Genomic DNA, 20,984 nt, shown 5'->3' with positions numbered 1-20,984 from the left:
TTTGTTAAACCACCTTGAAAGGTTTTTCTGACACTTGCCATCAAGGTTCCTTGGAGTAGGCAAAATGTCCTATAGTGAAGAGATGGCAAATGACTAGAACCTTCTTGCATTGGAATACAGATCTGTTTGGTGTCAGTCCTAGGGCTGAACTACACCTCCCCTTTCTCTCACATGGACTTTTTTACAGTGTCTCTTTCAACACTGAAGGTACCAAGAATCTAAAGTTATGCTCTGGGCTTTTTTCAACCATAAGATCACTTTTAGCCCAATAAATCACAAGCCAAGTAAAGAAGGGTGATGGGAAGTAAAAGACATTTTAACACCTTGGAGTTAGCATCTATGCTTGCCTCTGTCACTAATGATATGAGCAACCTATGACAAATCATTTGTTCTCATTGTGCCTCTGTTTTTTTTTTTTTTTAATGAAAGGGTGGACTCTAGATGGTTTGTAAAATTTGCCCAAGCTCTCAAAATTTCTGTACCTATTCATGAGAATGGAAGAAGGTTAGGCAAAGCATTTTTACACTTGGTTTCTCTGTGATTTAGTGTAAAGTACCAGAAAATTAAGGTTGACATTATTTATTGTGACTTATCTTCACATGGAATGCAAGGAAAGGTTATTGCTGTGCTAATACAATGGAAGGTGACATTTTCCTACAGAGCAGCAGTATGATCACAGTAAAGAAAATAAGTAAACAGGAGGTATCTTGGCCACCTAAGGTCTCGATTGTGCAGTGATGGCATATGAAGGTTAAGAGCTGTCAAATGCATTGCGCTTTGAGTCAAAGTTTAAAAAATTATGCCAGAGACAGTGTTCATTTAAATAATTTAATGCAGGGAGGAAAATGATCAAGACAGAGTGCTAGATAGATATTTCCTATGCTATAATTATTCACAGCAATAATAGCCTCAAAAATAGAGTAGCAGATTTTCTTTACTTTTGTGTGATTTTTAAAAAGACTGTGTTTTATTTATTTATTTTTGGAGCAGTTTTAGATGCATAGCAAAATTAAGAGGAAGGTACAGACGTTTCCCATAGACCTCCACATATGCATAAACTCCCCACTGTCAACATCCCCCATCAGGGTGGTACATTTCTTACAACTGACAAATCTACATTGATACATCATAATCCAAGTTCATAGTTTTACATTAGGATTCACTTTGGTGTTGTACATTCTGTGGATCTGGACACACGTATTAATGGTGTGCATCCATTTTTATACTATCATATATGGTAGTTTCACTGCCCTAAAAAGCATCTGTGTTCCTCCTATTCATCCCTGCCTCACCCCTTGAAAGCCCCAGAAACTAGTGATGTTGTGAAAGTCATAGTTTCTCCTTCTCCACAATCATATACCTTAAATGATACACTTACTATATGGCCTTTTTAGATTGGCTTCTTTTGCTTAGTAATATGCATTTAAGTTTCCTCTATGTCTTTTCATGGTGTGATGACTTACTTCATTTTAGCGAAGAATGCTGTTTTATTGTTTGGATGTACCATAACATAGTCACTCATCTACTGAAGGATATTGAGTTTTTTCCAAATTTTGGCAATTATGAAGAAAGCTGCTGTAAACATCCATGTGCAGGTTTTTGTGCGAATGTAAGTTTTCAACTCATTTGGATAAATACCATGGAGTGTGATTGCTGGATCATATGGCAAGAGTATGTTTAGTTTTGTAAGAAACTGCCAAGCTCTCTTCCAGAGTGACTACCATTTTGCATTCCTACCAGCAATGAATGGGAGTTACTGTTGCTACATAGCCTCAGCAGCATTTGGTGGTGTTAGTTTTCTAGATTTTGGCCACTCCAACAGGTGTGTAGTGGTATCTTTTTAAAAATTAATTAATTCATTCATTAACTAATAGCACAAGCAGAGGAGGAGCAGAGAGAGAGGGAGAGAGAAAGAATCCTAAACAGGCTCTGTACTGTCAGTGCAGAGCCCCACGAGGGCCTTGGACCCATGAACTGTGAGATCAAGACTGGAGCCAAAATCCAGTCAGGTGCTTACCCACTGAACCACCCAAGCGCTCCTTATTATTACTTTTTAAATTTGCATTTCCCTTGTGACATTTGATATGGAGATCTTTTCATATGATTATTTGCCATCTGTGTATCTTCTTTGATGAAGTGTCTATTAAGGTTCTTTGGCCCATTTTTAAATTGGGTTTTAAAGAATTCTTTGTATATTTTGAGTCACAGTCCTTTGTCAGGTGTGTCGTATGCAAATGCTTTCTCTCAGTCTGGGGCTTGTCTTCTTATCCTCTTGGTGTGATATTCCTTTGACTGTTCTTTTTGGCATCAGTGTAAGTGTCAACTTGATTATGTGGTCCTCTTACGTACATTGACTGTGGACTCAGTGGTGGAAGGAAATGCTGGTGAAGGAATTTCAGGAGAATGTAGTATTGTCCTTTCTGTGTAACTCCTTCTGGAAGAGCTAGGTAAGTGTGAGGAAGAGAAGGGTGCGCCTGTCCACACATCATCCCCATGTGCTATCTGGGCCATCACAGAATTCTGCAAGCCTGGCTTTGGTCTCATATCAGGGAGTGAATTTTAGAATTTATAAGAGAATAAGTTTTATTATATTTCTTCTTCTCTTGTTTCAAAGACAGCCAGAAGGGAAGTTATGAAATTCATGAAATTTAAGGTGAACAAAGTAGGCTTACTTTGAATTTGTGGTGTTACAATAGTTATTATTGCAGTTAAACCAGCCTGTCCTAATTTAGAAATTAAATTTTTTTTTTAAAGGAAGGAACTAATTTTTGAGTCAAGGAGAAATGAAGCAGGAGTTTTTCCTTACCAAAATAAGCGAGGGCAGTTGTATCACACCCAGGCAGCTTTGGATTGTTTTCTCAGATGCTATTCCTTCAGATTGCCAATATGGTTGGCAAGATGCTCATTTCAGTTACTGAAATCTTTAAACTAAACACTCACCTGTTCCTTCCTGCCTTGTTAACATGCTGTCTGTCATTCAAGACCGAATGGTGCAGACTGTTTTTTTTTTCTTTCAAATTTGCAATAAAATAAAGCTGTTCATTCAAAAGAGTTAACAACAATTTAATTATTTTACATTTTGGCTTTTAAAAATGAGATTGGCTTTTATGAAAATTGCTGGATTGAACTGACATGTAAATGTGATGGCTAATGCAGTGACAATTTATGTTTTAAGTTATTTTCTTCCTTATAATTATGGACTTGAGTGACAAGATTGCTAGCATCACAACTGCCAATATGTTTTAGAGGGAAAGGTGCCACAGAGTAAGTGCTCCAAAGTGTCCTAAAATGCATTTGGTGCCTTTTAGTTTTATTAGAATGAATACAATATGATTTATATTTTATTATTCATTCTCACAGATAAGTAGAGAGTAGTGTGTGAATAGGAAACTGTTTTGTTGAGAAGAATTCCAGATGAATCACCACATCCACTTTTTTTTTTTTTTTTAATTGTGATAGAACTCTTCATTCCCGGGACAAGGCTGATGAGTCACGAAGGCATGGCTGTTTCTTTTCATTGTCATTAGCCCATCTGCGGTGCCATGGTTACACCCTCTCTGTTAAATGCCTTTAGAAGTATTCTTTTGTTGTTTTTGTTTGTTGTTTGTTTGTTTTGTTTTTGCACAAGAAACTGAAGCAGCAATGAAGCTGATGGAACTAATTGAGATTTGGGATTGATGATTTCTTCTTTTTTTAAAGAAAGTCATGAGTTAGTCTAACTGAAGTTAATAATGTATGTTAAAGTCAATGTTCTGAGACCTCAGCAGGGGCATTTAAGCTGTCTTTGATTTTAGCTTTATTTGAGAGGATTTGAATTTTCTTTTTTTGTTGTTTAAGTTGATAATGAAGGAGGTCCCTAGGTTGTCAAAGATGTTTTGGCATCTCTGTTTATTTACTCTTTTTATGATTTCATAATTTTATTTATTTATTTATTTATTTATTTATTTATTTATTTATTTATTTATAAGTACAATTTATTGTCAAGTTAGCTAATATACAGTGTATACAGGGTGCTCTTCACTTTGAGAGTAGATTCCCATGATTCATCGTTTACATACAACACCCAGTGCTCATCCCAACAAGTGCCCTCCTCAATGCCCATCACCCGTTTTCCCCTCTTCTCCGCTCCCATTCAACCCTCAATTTGTTCTCTATATTTAAGAGTCTCTCATGGCTTGACTCCCTCTCTGTTTGAAACTATTTATTCCCCTTCCCTTCCACCCATGGTCTTCTGTTAAGTTTCTCAAATTCCACATATGAGTGAAAACATAGGATATCTGTCCTTCTCTGACTGACTTACTTCACTTAGCATGATACCCTCCAGTTCCATCCGTGTTGTTGCAAATGGCAAGATGTCATTCTTTCTCATTGCCAAGTAGTATTCCATTGTATACATAAACCACATCCTCTTTATCCATTCATCAGTTGATGGGCATTTGGGCTCTTTCCATAATTTGGCTAATGTTGAAAGCACTGCTGTAAACATTGGAGTACATGTACCCCTATGAATCAGCATTCCTGTATCCTTTGGATAAATTCCTAGTAGTACTATTGCTGGGTTGTAGGGTAGTTCTATTTTTACTTTTTTGAGGAAACTCCACACTGTTTTCCAGAGAGACTGCACCAGTTTTCGTTCCCACCAACAGTGCAAGAGGGTTCCCGTTTCTCCACATCCTTGCCAACATCTGTTGTTTCCTGAGTTGTTAACTTTACCCACTCATGGATATGAGGTGGTATCTCAGGGTGGTTTTGATTTGTATTTCCCTGATGGTAAGTGATACTGAGCATCTTTTCATGTGTCTGTTGGCCATCTGGATGTCTTCTTTGGAAAAATTTCTATTCATGTCTTCTGCCCATTTCTTCACTGGGTTATTTGTTCTTTGGGTGTTGAGTTTGGTAAGTTCTTTATAGATTTGAGATACTGACCCTTTATCTGATATGTCATTTGCAGATATCTTCTCCAATTCTGTTGGTTGCCTTTTAGTTTTGTTGATTGTTTCCTTTGCAGTGCAGAAGCTTTTTATCTTGATGAGATCCCAATAGTTCATTTTTGCTTTTATTTCCCTTGCCTTCGGAGATGTGTTGAGTAAGAAGTTACTTTGGCTAAGGTCAAAGAGCTTGTTGCCTGTTTTCTCCTCTAGGGTTTTGATGGTTTCCTGTCTCACATTTAGGTCTTTCATCCATTTTGAGTTTATTTTCATGTATGGTGTAAGAAGGTGGTCCAGTTTCATTCTTCTGCATGTTGCTGTCCAGTTCTCCCAGCACCATTTGCTAAAGAGACTATTTTTTTTCATTGGATACTCTTTCCTGGTTTGTCAAAGATTAGTTGGCCATACATTTGTGGGTCCATTTCTGGGTTCTCTATTCTATTCCATTGGTCTAATTATCTGTTTTTGTTGGCATCTTTGTTTGTAAACAAAGATGTTCATCATCACCTGAAGTGATCTCCCATTCCATATATATGCAATAAATTATGAAAGAGGGATGTACTATATAGACTGTATAGAGAGATGTTGGAAGGCAGAGGAGTACAGAGGCTATTCAAGGGAGTACAAAAAGTGACTTTGGACAGGACACTAAAAAATTTTGTAGGAGAGACCAAAGAATTCCACTGACTGTAGAAGAGGTTAGGGTCCTCTCCCCTTAAACATATGAACTAGGACCTTACCTATCCATTGGTGATTCATTTGTCTCAGGAGGACAGGAGGCTCACCTTTTGATATCAACATCTTTGGGATGGGGCAGTGTTTTCTTAGAAAGCAGAAGTGAGCCAGTTCAAAGCAATTGGTACTTGTGGGGAACAGAGAACAGGAAAGGGCAGTTGTTACCCATGAGACCTACTTGAAAGGAGGAATAAAATCATGAACATTTTCAGGTGAGTTGAATGAATTTTCTGGCTGAATTCTTTCATTGTTTTTGAATCTCTCTATATGATCTGCCCTCTAACTGTTTGGTGCAGGGGCTGAATAATATTTTCCATTAATTAGACAACTCACTTTATAATGTGCAAGAGACCTTGTCCAGCATCTCTGACATGATTAGGAATGCTAGATATGATCACCTGGCAGTGTTCTAGAGGTTTCTTGGAGGAGATTCAGGAAATGAAACTTCTTATATGGATTATGTATGTATATATATTCATTTTATTTCTAAATTAGACTCTCTTTTCTTTCAATAACATTCTTCCCAAACATGGCAAGGAACAAGATTATTATTTGAGTATCTTTCTTTTGGGGAAAAAATTGAATGTGTAACTTAAACATCACAAACTTATCTTAGAGAAGCTTTGCAAATATATTCATTTCTCTGCTGACAGTTATGGAAAAGTGTTTTAAATTGCTACACTGTATTAATATGAAGAGACAAAGTGAGGTCAAAACATGCCAGGGTGACTCCATTAAAGAAAAGAGCTTGATTAAAATTTGACTATACTAGGAACTAGCCTGCTTGTTCCTTGAAAGCTATTTGAGCCATTTCTCCACTACCAGATTTGGAAACTGGAATTTTAGACAGCCAGGGCATGGAATAGCAGAAGGTCTAGCCACCCCATGGCCCCACGCCTCTTCCCTTCCATTCCTATGGATTGTCTTTTGATCCCTTCACATATTATTTATACTTCTCTGGTCATGAAGTAAAGAGAAAAGTAATGAAAGTTAAAATGTATACTTGTCTGTTTGAATGAAAAAGGGGTTTTAAACAACATAGATTATAACGTATCCAGATTTTTTTGGTCTCAAGTCAAGTAGTAATGAAGTTCCAATAGTACGCAGTGGGCTCAAGTTATAGAATTATTCTCCTAGTTAAATGTAAAATTGAATCTCATCAAGTTACATTCATGCTTCAATTTTTCCAAGGTGAAGCAGATAGGGAACATTGGATACATCAGATATTCCAAAATCTAAATATTTTGCATTTGTTTTCAATCATTAGCTTATGCTGTGTTTTTCTTCATCTATTATATTCTGTAGGATGAAGTTTTATTATTGGAATTTATGTTATTTGACCAAATATCTAATCTGTATATTAATATTAACCCCCAAATAATTTGAATTAGGTGGTAAATATATATGAATATATATATTTGTGATAGGTTTTATTAAGTTCCCCCTGTGCACACTTTCAAGAAATCTCTTATGCCTGTCCATCCCTAAGAATTCACTAACTCTCTGAGAGCAGCACCTAGTAATTTATAGATATTGGCATTCAGAGGTGGCAGATAAGAAGATAGTGTTAGTTCATTTAAAAAAATAGAATGCGTTTCTAAATATCTATTTTCTTTTTTTTTTTTTTTTTTTTTTTTTTTATTTTTTTTTATTTTTTAATATATGAAATTTACTGTCAAATTGGTTTCCATACAACACCCAGTGCTCATCCCAAAAGGTGCCCTCCTCAATACCCATCACCCACCCTGTCCTCCCTCCCACCCTGCCCTCCCTCCCACCCCCCATCAACCCTCAGTTTGTTCTCAGTTTTTTAACAGTCTCTAATGCTTTGGCTCTCTCCCACTCTAACCTCTTTTTTTTTTTTTTTTTCCTTCCCCTCCCCCATGGGTTTCTGTTATGTTTCTCAGGATCCACATAAGAGTGAAACCATATGGTATCTGTCTTTCTCTGTATGGCTTATTTCACTTAGCATCACACTCTCCAGTTCCATCCATGTTGCTACAAAAGGCCATATTTCATTTTTTCTCATTGCCACGTAGTATTCCATTGTGTATATAAACCACAGTTTCTTTATCCATTCATCAGTTGATGGACATTTAGGCTCTTTCCATAATTTGGCTATTGTTGAGAGTGCCGCTATAAACATTGGGGTACAGGTGCCCCTATGCATCAGTACTCCTGTATCCCTTGGATAAATTCCTAGCAGTGCTATTGCTGGGTCATAGGGTAGGTCTATTTTTAATTTTCTGAGGAACCTCCACACTGCTTTCCAGAGCGGCTGCACCAATTTGCATTCCCACCAACAGTGCAAGAGGGTTCCCGTTTCTCCACATCCTCGCCAGCATCTATAGTCTCCTGATTTCTTCATTTTGGCCACTCTGACTGGCGTGAGGTGATATCTGAGAGTGGTTTTGATTTGTATTTCCCTGATAAGGAGCGACGTTGAACATCTTTTCATGTGCCTGTTGGCCATCCGGATGTCTTCTTTAGAGAAGTGTCTATTCATGTTTTCTGCCCATTTCTTCACTGGGTTATTTGTTTTTCGGGTGTGGAGTTTGATGAGCTCTTTATAGATTTTGGATACTAGCCCTTTGTCCGATGTGTCATTTGCAAATATCTTTTCCCATTCCGTTGGTTGCCTTTTAGTTTTGTTGGTTGTTTCCTTTGCTGTGCAGAAGCTTTTTATCTTCATAAGGTCCCAGTAATTCACTTTTGCTTTTAATTCCCTTGCCTTTGGGGATGTGCCGAGTAAGAGATTGCTACTGCTGAGGTCAGAGAGGTCTTTTCCTGCTTTCTCCTCTAAGGTTTTGATGGTTTCCTGTCTCACATTCAGGTCCTTTATCCATTTTGAGTTTATTTTTGTGAATGGTGTGAGAAAGTGGTCTAGTTTCAACCTTCTGCATGTTGCTGTGCAGTTCTCCCAGCACCATTTGTTAAAGAGACTGTCTTTTTTCCATTGGATGTTCTTTCCTGCTTTGTCAAAGATGAGTTGGCCATACGTTTGTGGGTCTAGTTCTGGGGTTTCTATTCTATTCCATTGGTCTATGTGTCTGTTTTTATGCCAATACCATGCTGTCTTGATGATGACAGCTTTGTAGTAGAGGCTAAAGTCTGGGATTGTGATGCCTCCTGCTTTGGTCTTCTTCTTCAAAATGACTTTGGCTATTCGGGGCCTTTTGTGGTTCCATATGAATTTTAGGATTGCTTGTTCTAGTTTCGAGAAGAATGCTGGTGCAATTTTGATTGGGATTGCATTGAATGTGTAGATAGCTTTGGGTAGTATTGACATTTTGACAATATTTATTCTTCCAATCCATGAGCAGGGAATGTCTTTCCATTTCTTTATATCTTCTTCAATTACCTGCATAAGCTTTCTATAGTTTTCAGCATACAGATCTTTTACATCTTTGGTTAGATTTATTCCTAGGTATTTTATGCTTCTTGGTGCAATTGTGAATGGGATCAGTTTCTTCATTTGTCTTTCTGTTGCTTCATTGTTAGTGTATAAGAATGCAACTGATTTCTGCACATTGATTTTGTATCCTGCAACTTTGCTGAATTCATGTATCAGTTCTAGCAGACTTTTGGTGGAGTCTATCGGATTTTCCATGTATAATATCATGTCATCTGCAAAAAGCGAAAGCTTGACTTCATCTTTGCCAATTTTGATGCCTTTGATTTCCTTTTGTTGTCTGATTGCTGATGCTAGAACTTCCAGCACTATATTAAAGAGCAGCGGTGACAGTGGGCATCCCTGTCGTGTTCCTGATCTCAGGGAAAAAGCTCTCAGTTTTTCCCCGTTGAGGATGATGTTAGCTGTGGGCTTTTCATAAATGGCCTTTATGATCTTTAAGTATGTTCCTTCTATCCCGACTTTCTCAAGGGTTTTTATTAAGAAAGGGTGCTGGATTTTGTCAAAGGCCTTTTCTGCATCGATTGACAGGATCATATGGTTCTTCTCTTTTTTTTTGTTAATGTGATGTATCACGTTGATCGATTTGCGAATGTTGAACCAGCCCTGCATCCCAGGAATGAATCCCACTTGATCATGGTGAATAATTCTTTTTATATGCTGTTGAATTCGATTTGCTAGTATCTTATTAAGAATTTTTGCATCCATATTCATCAGGGATATTGGCCTGTAGTTCTCTTTTTTTACTGGGTCTCTGTCTGATTTAGGAATCAAAGTAATACTGGCTTCATAGAATGAGTCTGGAAGTTTTCCTTCCCTTTCTATTTCTTGGAATAGCTTGAGAAGGATAGGTATTATCTCTGCTTTAAATGTCTGGTAGAACTCCCCTGGGAAGCCATCTGGTCCTGGACTCTTATTTGTTGGGAGATTTTTGATAACCGATTCAATTTCTTCGCTGGTTATGGGTCTGTTCAAGCTTTCTATTTCCTCCTGATTGAGTTTTGGAAGAGTGTGGGTATTTAGAAATTTGTCCATTTCTTCCAGGTTGTCCAATTTGCTGGCATATAATTTTTCATAGTATTCCCTGATAATTGTTTGTATCTCTGAGGGATTGGTTGTAATCATTCCATTTTCATTCATGATTTTATCTATTTGGGTCATCTCCCTTTTCTTTTTGAGAAGCCTGGCTAGAGGTTTGTCAATTTTGTTTATTTTTTCAAAAAACCAACTCTTGGTTTCGTTGATCTGCTCTACAGTTTTTTTAGATTCTATATTGTTTATTTCTGCTCTGATCTTTATGATTTCTCTTCTTCTGCTGGGTTTAGGCTGCCTTTGCTGTTCTGCTTCTATTTCCTTTAGGTGTGCTGTTAGATTTTGTATTTGGGATTTTTCTTGTTTCTTGAGATAGGCCTGGATTGCAATGTATTTTCCTCTCAGGACTGCCTTCGCTGCATCCCAAAGCGTTTGGATTGTTGTATTTTCATTTTCGTTTGTTTCCATATATGTTTTAATTTCTTCTCTAATTGCCTGGTTGACCCACTCATTCGTTAGTAGGGTGTTCTTTAACCTCCATGCTTTTGGAGGTTTTCCAGACTTTTTCCTGTGGTTGATTTCAAGCTTCATAGCATTGTGGTCTGAAAGTATGCATGGTATAATTTCAATTCTTGTAAACTTATGAAGGGCTGTTTTGTGACCCAGTATATGATCTATCTTGGAGAATGTTCCATGTGCACTCGAGAAGAAAGTATATTCTGTTGCTTTGGGATGCAGAGTTCTAAATATATCTGTCAAGTCCATCTGATCCAATGTATCATTCAGGGCCCTTGTTTCTTTATTGACCGTGTGTCTAGATGATCTATCCATTTCTGTAAGTGGGGTGTTAAAGTCCCCTGCAATGACCACATTCTTATCAATAAGGTTGCTTATGTTTATGAGTAATTGTTTTATATATCTGGGGGCTCGGGTATTTGGTGCATAGACATTTATAATAGTTAGCTCTTCCTGGTGGATAGACCCTGTGATTATTATATAATGCCCTTCTTCATCTCTTGTTACAGCCTTTAATTTAAAGTCTAGTTTGTCTGATATAAGTATGGCTACTCCAGCTTTCTTTTGGCTTCCAGGAGCATGATAAATAGTTCTCCATCCCCTCACTCTCAATCTAAAGGTGTCCTCAGATCTAAAATGAGTCTCTTGTAGACAGCAAATAGATGGGTCTTGTTTTTTTATCCATTCTGATACCCTATGTCTTTTAGTTGGCGCATTTAATCCATTTACATTCAGTGTTATTATAGAAAGATAAGGGTTTAGAGTCATTGTGATGTCTGTATGTTTTATGCTTGTAGTGATGTCTCTGGTACTTTGTCTCACAGGATCCCCCTTAGGATCTCTTGTAGGGCTGGTTTCGTGGTGACAAATTCCTTCAGTTTTTGTTTGTTTGGGAAGACCTTTATCTCTCCTTCTATTCTAAATGACAGACTTGCTGGATAAAGGATTCTTGGCTGCATATTTTTGCTGTTTAGCACACTGTAGATATCGTGCCAAGCCTTTCTGGCCTGCCAAGTTTCAAAGGAGAGATCAGTCACGAGTCTTATAGGTCTCCCTTTATATGTGAGGGCACGTTTATCCCTTGCTGCTTTCAGAATTTTCTCTTTATCCTTGTATTTTGCCAGTTTCACTATGATATGTCGTGCAGAAGGTCGATTCAAGTTACGTCTGAAGGGAGTTCTCTGTGCCTCTTGGATTTCAATGCCTTTTTCCTTCCCCAGTTCAGGGAAGTTCTCAGCTATAATTTGTTCAAGTACCCCTTCAGCACCCTTCCCTCTCTCTTCCTCCTCTGGGATACCAATTATGCGTATATTATTTTTTTTTAGTGTATCACTTAGTTCTCTAATTTTCCCCTCATACTCCTGGATTTTTTTATCTCTCTTTCTCTCAGCTTCCTCTTTTTCCATAACTTTATCTTCTAGTTCACCTATTCTCTCCTCTGCCTCTTCAAGCCGAGCCATCGTGGATTCCATTTTGTTTTGCAATTCGTTTAAAGCGTTTTTCAACTCCTCGTGACTGTTCCTTAGTCCCTCGATCTTTGTGGCAAGAGATTCTCTGCTGTCCTGTATACTGTTTTCAAGCCCAGCGATTAATTTTATGACTATTATTCTAAATTCACTTTCTGTTATATTATTTAAATCCTTTTTGATCAGTTCATTAGCTGTTGTTATTTCCTGGAGATTCTTCTGAGGGGAATTCTTCCGTTTGGTCATTTTGGAGAGTCCCTGGCGTGGTGAGGACCTGCAGTGCACTTCCCCTGTGCTGTGGTGTATAACTGGAGTTAGTGGGCGGGGCCGCAGTCCGACCCGATGTCTGCCCCCAGCCCACTGCTGGGGCCACAGTCAGACTGGTGTGTGCCTTCTCTTCCCCTCTCCTAGGGGCGGGATTCACTGTGGGGTGGCGTGTCCCGTCTGGGCTACTTGCACACTGCCAGGCTTGTGTTGCTGGGGATCTGGCGTATTAGCTGGGGTGGGTAGGCAAGGTGCACGGGGGCTGGAGGGGCAGGCTTAGCTCACTTCTCCTTAGGTGATCCGCTTCAGGAGGAGCCCTGTGGCAGCGGGAGGGAGTCAGATCCGCTGCCGGAGGTTTGGCTCCGCAGAAGCACAGAGTTGGGTGTTTGCGCTGAGCGAGCAAGTTCCCTGGCAGGAACTGGTTCCCTTTGGGATTTTGGCTGGGGGATGGGCGGGGGAGATGGCGCTGGCGCCTTTGTTCCCCGCCAAGCTGAGCTCTGCCGTCCGGGGGCTCAGCAGCTCTCCCTCCCTTTGTCCTCCAGCCTTCCCGCTTTCCGAGCAGAGCTGTTAACTTATGACCTCCCAGACGCTAAGTCGCGCTTGCTGTCGGAACACAGTCTGTCAGGCCCCTCCGCTTTTGCCAGCCAGACTCGGGGGCTCTGCTTGGCCGGCGAGCCGCCCCTCCGCCCCGGCTCCCTCCCGCCAGTCCGTGGAGCGCGCACCGCCTCGCCGCCCTTCCTACCCTCTTCCGTGGGCCTCTAGTCTGCGCTTGGCTCCGGAGACTCCGTTCTGCTAATCCTCTGACGGTTTTCTGGGTTCTTTAGGCAGGTGTAGGTGGAATCTAAGTGATCGGCAGGACGCGCTGTGAGCCCCGCGTCCTCCTACGCCGCCATCTTCCGGAACCCCTCTAAATATCTATTTTCTTAAGAAAAAGTCTAAAAGAGGGATTGCAAATGCACATTCTTTTGGAACCAAGGAGATAGTGTAAACATATTAATTCCAACATTTTAGAGTAATAGCAATGCAATAATTATTTTACTTTTCTCTTAATTCTGCTCTAAAATAAACAGTGGTACAGCTGATCCTGAATTTAGCAGAGGGCAGACAACAGTTAGGGCCCAGCTAGGTAGAAAGGGACTGCTTGGATCTGTAATTGGTGCCACAAGGGAATGTGGGCTTAATGTGGCCAGATCTCCCAGTTTTAGTAGGTGTCATAAATTTGGATTTTTATGTAAAATATATAATATTTTACAATATGGCAATATAAAAATAGACTCCAGGCCAGACTTGGCCTATGTCTGCCAGTTTGCAGCCTCTGGTCTATGTGCTGGTTATTCTCAAAACTATTTCTCTTGTCCCTGAGCTATGGCCTTCTATAGAAGTCTGCTGACTGATGTTTTTGCTCTCACATCCCATGAATTAACATGTGCATGGGCTCCCCTGCTCTTGGCCAAGCCTACTCCACTCCCCAAACTGCCAATCCCCTCACAGTGGTGTGTTCATTCAGTGACACGACTGTGGCATATTTGATTACTGCCATCTTGTTCACTCCTCCACCCATCAGTTGCTAGATCCTCTGAGGTCCTCCTAAGTATTTCTTGATTCTGTTCTTTGTCCAGCCTCAATTTCCACTTGCTATCTGTCTCCATGATTGCTATAGTAGCCTCCTAATTGCCTTCTGGCTGCCAGAATGGTCTACTTAAAATGCAATTCTGACCTTATCCTCTCTTACTTAAATGTGTACCAATGGCTGGCCTTCATCTATGAGATGAGGTTGACCCTGATGTCCTCAGGCTGACAAAGCTCACCTATTCCTGCTCCTGCCTGTCTCTCCAGGTCCATGCCTCACCATCCCCTATTTTGCATCCCGTTGATATGAAAGTCTTGTTCTTCTGCACCTTTCATGCTATTTAATGACTATGCTTTGCTTATGCTGTTTCCTCTTTCTAGAATTCTCTGTTCCTCTTCTTTGTGTGCCTCATTTTCATGTGTTCTTCCAAACCCTGCTTACACCTCATGTCCTATAGGTGACTTTCTCCTAGGCTCTGTGCAGGCTTGTTTCACACCAGTTATCACATCATATTTTAAATTTTTTTTAATGTTTATTTATTATTGAGAAACAGAGACAGAGCATGAGCAGGGGAGGGGCAGAGAGAAGGGGAGACACAGAATCTGAAGCAGGCTCTAGGCTCTGAGCTGTCAGCACAGAGCCTGATGTGAGGTTCGAACTCACAAACTGTGAGATCATGACCTGAGCTAAAGTCGGATGCTTAACCGACTGAGCCACCCAGGTGCGCCATCACATCATATTAAATGAACCATTCATTTTCTAGGTGGGAACATTCTAAATGGCAGAAAGCACACACACTGTTATCTTGGATTTCCCACTTCCTAGCAGCATTCCTGGCCAAAGGAAAACAAGCAAATGATACTTGTGGAACTGAAATGAACTGAATGGCCCCAGGACCTTTGTGGGGAACAACAGTAAAGTGGATCAGCATGTTCATCTGGGTGCTAGGGAAATGCAACTGTTGAGAAAATGTGGTCACTGTCACCTGCCATCAGCCTGCTGGCCATGCACGCACGCTCACACACTCACATGCTCACGTTCACGGAGGACTAATCTATAAGGACCAGGCAATTGGTTGGTGGGTTGAGAAAATGTTATCAGCTTTGGTGAAAAAAAAAAAAGTCCCTCCCCCTAGCTGATTTGATGCTTTTCCCCCTAAGATTCTCAGGTAGGACCTGAAAGCTACCTGGTTAAGTATTTCCTTGAGTGCTGCTGCGCTATGACTTTCATTAGCATTCAGAGGGAGCATTTTTAATTTTTAACCTTTTCCTTAGGGTAACCTGCCAAGGACCCCTGAGGGCATTATGAATAGACTCTCCAGGGTGCTGCTATCTGTTAATCCCATTGTCCCCACTCACCATCTGCTTTTTGGACAAGCCCTAAAGGTGTCCAGAAGATGCCCTTGGGAAACGCTCAGGTGAGGGGATGGTAAGTAAGTTTCCCCCCACATGCCAGTCCCAGCTGAATGGTAGTGACATCAGTGAAGCACAGTGAACCTGAATCCCTGTCTTCAAGGAGTACATAGGCTAGCTCTGGAGACATATAAGTAAACAGTTAAGTTATAAAACATAAGTGCCATGACAAGACAGGAAGAAGACCCACAGTCCAAATCCTAGAGCAGCTTCTCAGTGCGGTTTCTGACAATAAGGAACTTGTCATAATGTAAATCAGTGCATTGTTTCTTCTGCCTACAAAGTCTTGCCACAGAAAGTGTCAGTCAACTTAAGCAGTGTGTGTAGTGATGTAGCCAATTTACATTCAGGTAGAAGCTCCATTACTATGGGCACATGGATAATAAGCAGTTTGCTGACAGGAAATACAATGATAGTGTTCTAGAAAACCCTCAAAGGTAAACACAAGGGGGGAAAATGAGGGTTCATTAGAAACACAGCCTTTGCCATCAGACAGACCTGCGTTTGTTGCCTTGAGAAAGTTAGTTAGTCTCAAAACCTCATAAGTGGGGTAATAGTACTTACTTTCTCAATTTGTGTGAGAATTATGTGAGAAAATGTTCATAGACCTCTAAGCCTAGAATTGGCCAAGAGCACTCATCCAATGTGTGTGTGTTTTATTCCCCCTCTATGAAGTCATAGATATAATTATGCCTGCCTCTCCCTGGAAGTTTGGAGTTAGCTTCACCAAGCAGGTATTGTGTGCCAATACTGAGTCCAAACACTGCCAACCAAAGTAGACCCCAAAGGGTGTAACTTGCCTGTTGTGGGTGCACACTCATTTCTCTTAGACCTCACAACCTGAATCTGTTTTCTATGGCTGGGATATAATGGCTTCAAATTCAGATTTCTTTCTCTAATTAATATCCATCCTTAGATTCACAGCCATGGGAAAAATCAGCTTAAGCCCTATAAAATATATTTATTCTCTCAACAGAATTTTAGTCCTATTTGCATGTACAGTAATTTCCTTCAACAAAATAGTTTTGTCTTATTTCTAAAGTAATTTGTAAACCATAATTTAATAAAGTGAATGTATGGTGTAAAATAATTCTACCTACATTTAATATGTTTGAAGTAAAAATATTAAAGTAACCAAAGCTGGCTCAAAGCACTTAGTTATTGTTAATTGTCTTTCGTATATATTAACTGAAGAAAACTTTGTCATGTTTGCATATATAGAACAGGGGAGGGGAGTGGAGTGAAAGAAAGAAAAAGGCAATAATGTTTATTAAATGTCTACTATTTGTCAGAAAAATTCAGAGACACGTGAGTGGCTTAGTTGGTTAAGCGTCTGACTTCGGCTCAGGTCATGATCTCACATCTGAGTTTGAGCCCTGCATCGAGCTCTGTGCTGACAGCTCGGAGCCTGGAGCCTGCTACAGATTCTGTGTCTCCCACTCTCTCTGCCCCTCCCCTCCTCATGAACAAATAGTCTTTTTCTTTAAAAATTTTTAATGTCTATTTTTAAAGGAGATAGATCACAAACAAGGAAGGGGCAGAGAGAGTGGGAGACACGGAATCTGAAGCAGGCTCCCGGCTCTGAGCTGTCAGCACAGAGCCAGATGTGGGGCTCAAAGTCAGGAACCATGAGATCATGACCTGAGCTGAAGTCGGATGCTTAACCAACTGAGCCACCCAGGCACCCCAATAAACAAGTAGCCTTAGCAGTATGTCTAAATTAAATTCCAACTTAAAAACTTGTTAATTGCTTTTATCTTTTTAGGCATTAGCTGATACACACATATACATTGTCAATAAGCTATCATCATTGTGCAGAGTTTTTAATAATTGAAAGGACTGTGTTTTTTCCCTAACTCTACAGTTTAATAGACTTTAACAAGTATATTGCATTGATTATTAGAAATGTATTTCTATTTCTCCTTCCTTTGTTTTTATGTTACTGTAATTTTTGCCTTTGTTTCTAATAGGCAACTTGGGTTTATTCCCAGAGTTAAAAGAAAGCTCCTTTGAACCTTTGAGTATTTCTAATACTCAGCCTCTTTGATCCATATATTTAAATAAAGCTGCAGAGTGTGACTTTTTCCCCCTCTACTAAATTATGTTATATAATAGATTTTAGATACAGTATGATTTTTTTTTTATGATGGAGCATATTACCTGGAAATAAAGCTGGCATACTGTTATCTGAATAATCCTCATTTAACTAAGTCTGATCTTTTTCTTTTGAGAGGAGAACTAACATTTTGATTTCCTTCACAAGTCCTCCTGGAGTTTCTTTGACTATTCTTACTGTTGAATAGCATTAGTAGTGTAAAATTATCTCACTGTGCTTCGTAGGTTGATATTTTTAATACGTTAAAGACCTAAACTCTTATTTCTTTGTAATATTGGTGTTTGCATACTTACTATTTTTTTTGTAGCCAACATTTGTTGAATGATTATTATATGCTAAGTGCTGAAGCAGGTATATGAATTAGCTTATCATGCCAACATTTATGCAGAGAAATAAGTACTTTCATTATTCCCACCCTACTGATGAAGGAACTGATGCTTAGGGAGGTTATGTTGTTTGCCCAGTTTACTTAGGGAGGGACAGATCTAAGACTAAATCTCTGTGTACCCAAATTTAGAGCATGAGGTCTTAATTTATAAGTTGTGCTGTGTACTGTAAATGAATTCTGATAGTTACAATGTAAGCACAGGAGAGGATTCTGATGTCTTGATATAAAATTACATGGATAATTAGAATTATTAAATTTGGTGAAAAAGTAAGAGTATGAGATTGTTTCAATTATTCAATTTGTACTTTGACTTGTTTATTTACTTATTTTTACATTTGTGTGGGTCTGTTTGTCTGGAAATACAGTGTTTTTGGAAGATACTGAGCAAAGAACCTGGGCTGTTGTATCAGATGAGATGCATTAGATTGCAGATAACATATTTATTAGAACAAAATGGCCTAAAGAATAGATATATTTACTCTCTCCCATAAGTGGAAGCTTTGAGGTAAAGTGGTTCTAATGTTGGACAACTGAATAGCTCAATAATGTCATCAAGAATCCAGGTTTTTCCATCTTTCTGCTCTGTCATCCTCAGTGTCTTGGCATTTGTCCTCAGATGACCCTCACTGTTTCAAGATGGCTGCAGCAGCTCCTAGTGTTACTATAAACTCTAAAGGCAGAAAGAAGAATTATTTTCTTTGATACATCTTGCTTCTAAAGAAAACAAAATTCCCAGAAGTTTCCCAGCATATCCTCTTCATGCCACTTTTGCTAGAATTTTAATGAACTTAAAACTGACCATTTGGAAGTCAGTCAGTAGCAGGGAGAAAGGAATTGGCATGATGGCACATATATACATACATACATACATATATATATATATATATATATATTTTTTTTTTTTTTTAAATTTTCTTAATGTATTTTGAGAGAGAGAGTGTGCACTCCTGGGCACAAGTGGGGGAGGGGCAGAGAGAGAGGGAGAGAGACAGAATCCCAAGAAGGCTCCTCGCTATCAGCACAGAGCCCAACACAGGATTTGATCTCTTGAACTGTGAGATCATGACCTGAGCCAAAGTCAAGAGTCAGACACTTAACCAACTGAGCCACTCAGGTGCCCGATGACTGCTTTATATTAATTAAGGTTTATTTCCCCCCATTACCCTCAGGACTGGAAATGGGTCTAGTCTCTCTTAGAGTTCATGACCACCAGAAAGTGAAAAAGAAATTCAGTGTTCTTCACAAAGAAGAACTTTGTGTATGTGTTTGTATGTATGTATGTATGTGTGAGTGTGTGCATGTATATGTGTATTGGAGGTTGAGGTGTATATGGCTCTTGGGTAACGACAAACAATGCTTAACTTTCTCTGAGAAGGAGGAATCAAGTGAAAATTTTATTCTAAGAGAAAATTGGTACATACACTGTGAAGTCTAATACCCACTCTGGGGCAACCATATTAATATGGCTGTAAGGTTCTAAATAGCTATTAGTGGCAATTTGGTTACAACGAGAACCAGAATAAGGATGATCAAAGATTCTGTTATCAGCAGTTGACAGTGCCTGAGCCATTTTAAACAAAGCCCTTTGTTTTCACTTTCATTCCTGGAAAGTAGCTTGTCACTGGAGTCTATATGCATAATCTTCTGCACACTACCTGCAGGTCATGGGGAAAAATGATGAGAGGGGGTCTTTGTCATTGTCATTCACCTCTCCATTCATGAAATCAGTGAATAGGGAGGTACTAACAGTTCCATCTAGTTTAACTTATTATTTTGTAAGTTTTGGAATCTTTGCAAGTTTTGTCCTCTGTTACCACTACTATTGAAAGGTTGGTGCGATAGATTGAAAAACCTCAAGAAAAATCTTCCAAGCAGTGTGGATGTGAATTCAGTATGATATTTTTCATCCCACGGATACCTGTCATTAAACTTTGCAGATAATACTATCAGTTGCATGCAGAAAGGAATACTGAATAAGAAAAAGGTAGCTTTTGCTTCAGAAAACTTATTATTGTCAGAAATAATTAATTACGTTTACAAACAAACTTATGGAATTAATGCAGGATGATGTACTCCAGTCACTACAGGGTCTGATAGAATTTTAAACATGCTTCTGATTTAAATTATGTATTAATTGGTTCAGGCACCAAGTTGAAAGGCCTGGCATTAATGATAAAACCAGGTAAGCAGTCTGATTAATGAAAGGAGCTGGGAAGAATTTGCTACAGGAGCTGAAGCACTTTGTCTAGTAGCACTAATCATTGTAATTTATTATGGGAAACTTCTTCCATGGCCCTGAGTCATAGCTGTTAATTCCTTCTTTAAGAATGTATTGACTCACATGTTTAGAAAGATTGCCCAGAGGGGGAACAAACCGTTTATTTTTAAACTGAAGTAAATAAAATATTATACTACCTTTATTATGAAAACCAAGGTTGGGAAAAATAAGATGGATTGGACAATGATATGTGTATCCATATTTGAAATCTTGGTTCCAGTTAAAGCAATAGATGCTGCTTTGGGTTGCCATTGCATATAGTATTAAAATGCTGGAAAACATTTCATGAATCTTATAACAACTCTAACTCCTTATTATTCTTATATTGTGAATGAGATCATGAGAGAATGAAGAAACCAAAGGGTGTTTAAAAGGATCTCACAGAAAACAGACCTGGAAAGAAAAGATGGACATCAAGGTTGTTCTTTTTGATTGTGTAGATACAGAGTTTGTAATGTAAACATTTTTTTAAATGTTTATTTATTTTTGAGAGTGAGAAAGACAGAGCATGAGTCGAGGGGTGGGGCAGAGGCAGAGAGAGGGAGACAAGAATCTGAAGCAGGCTCCAGGCTCTGAGCTGTCAGCACAGAGACTAAGAGGGGCTCGAACCCACAAACTACAAGATCATAACCTGAGCCAAAGTTGGACACCTAACTGACTGAGCAACCCCCACAGTGTGCCCCATAGTATAAACATTTTAAATATTAACTATGAGTGCCCCATAGTATAAACATTTTAAATATATCTTTCTGGCTCCCCAAAATTATTTGTTAGTTTTTCTCCCTATGTCACTTGACTTAGAAACATACTTCAGCTATATCTATAAAATAAAATGTGACAGTTGTGTTGATGATATTTTCCAATTTA

Source organism: Panthera leo, chromosome B2 (genome assembly GCF_018350215.1).
Source record: "Panthera leo isolate Ple1 chromosome B2, P.leo_Ple1_pat1.1, whole genome shotgun sequence".
In the NCBI taxonomy this organism is placed as follows: Eukaryota; Metazoa; Chordata; class Mammalia; order Carnivora; family Felidae; genus Panthera; species Panthera leo.
The sequence above is the reverse complement of the archived record's forward strand: the minus strand, read 5'-3'. Positions refer to the sequence as shown.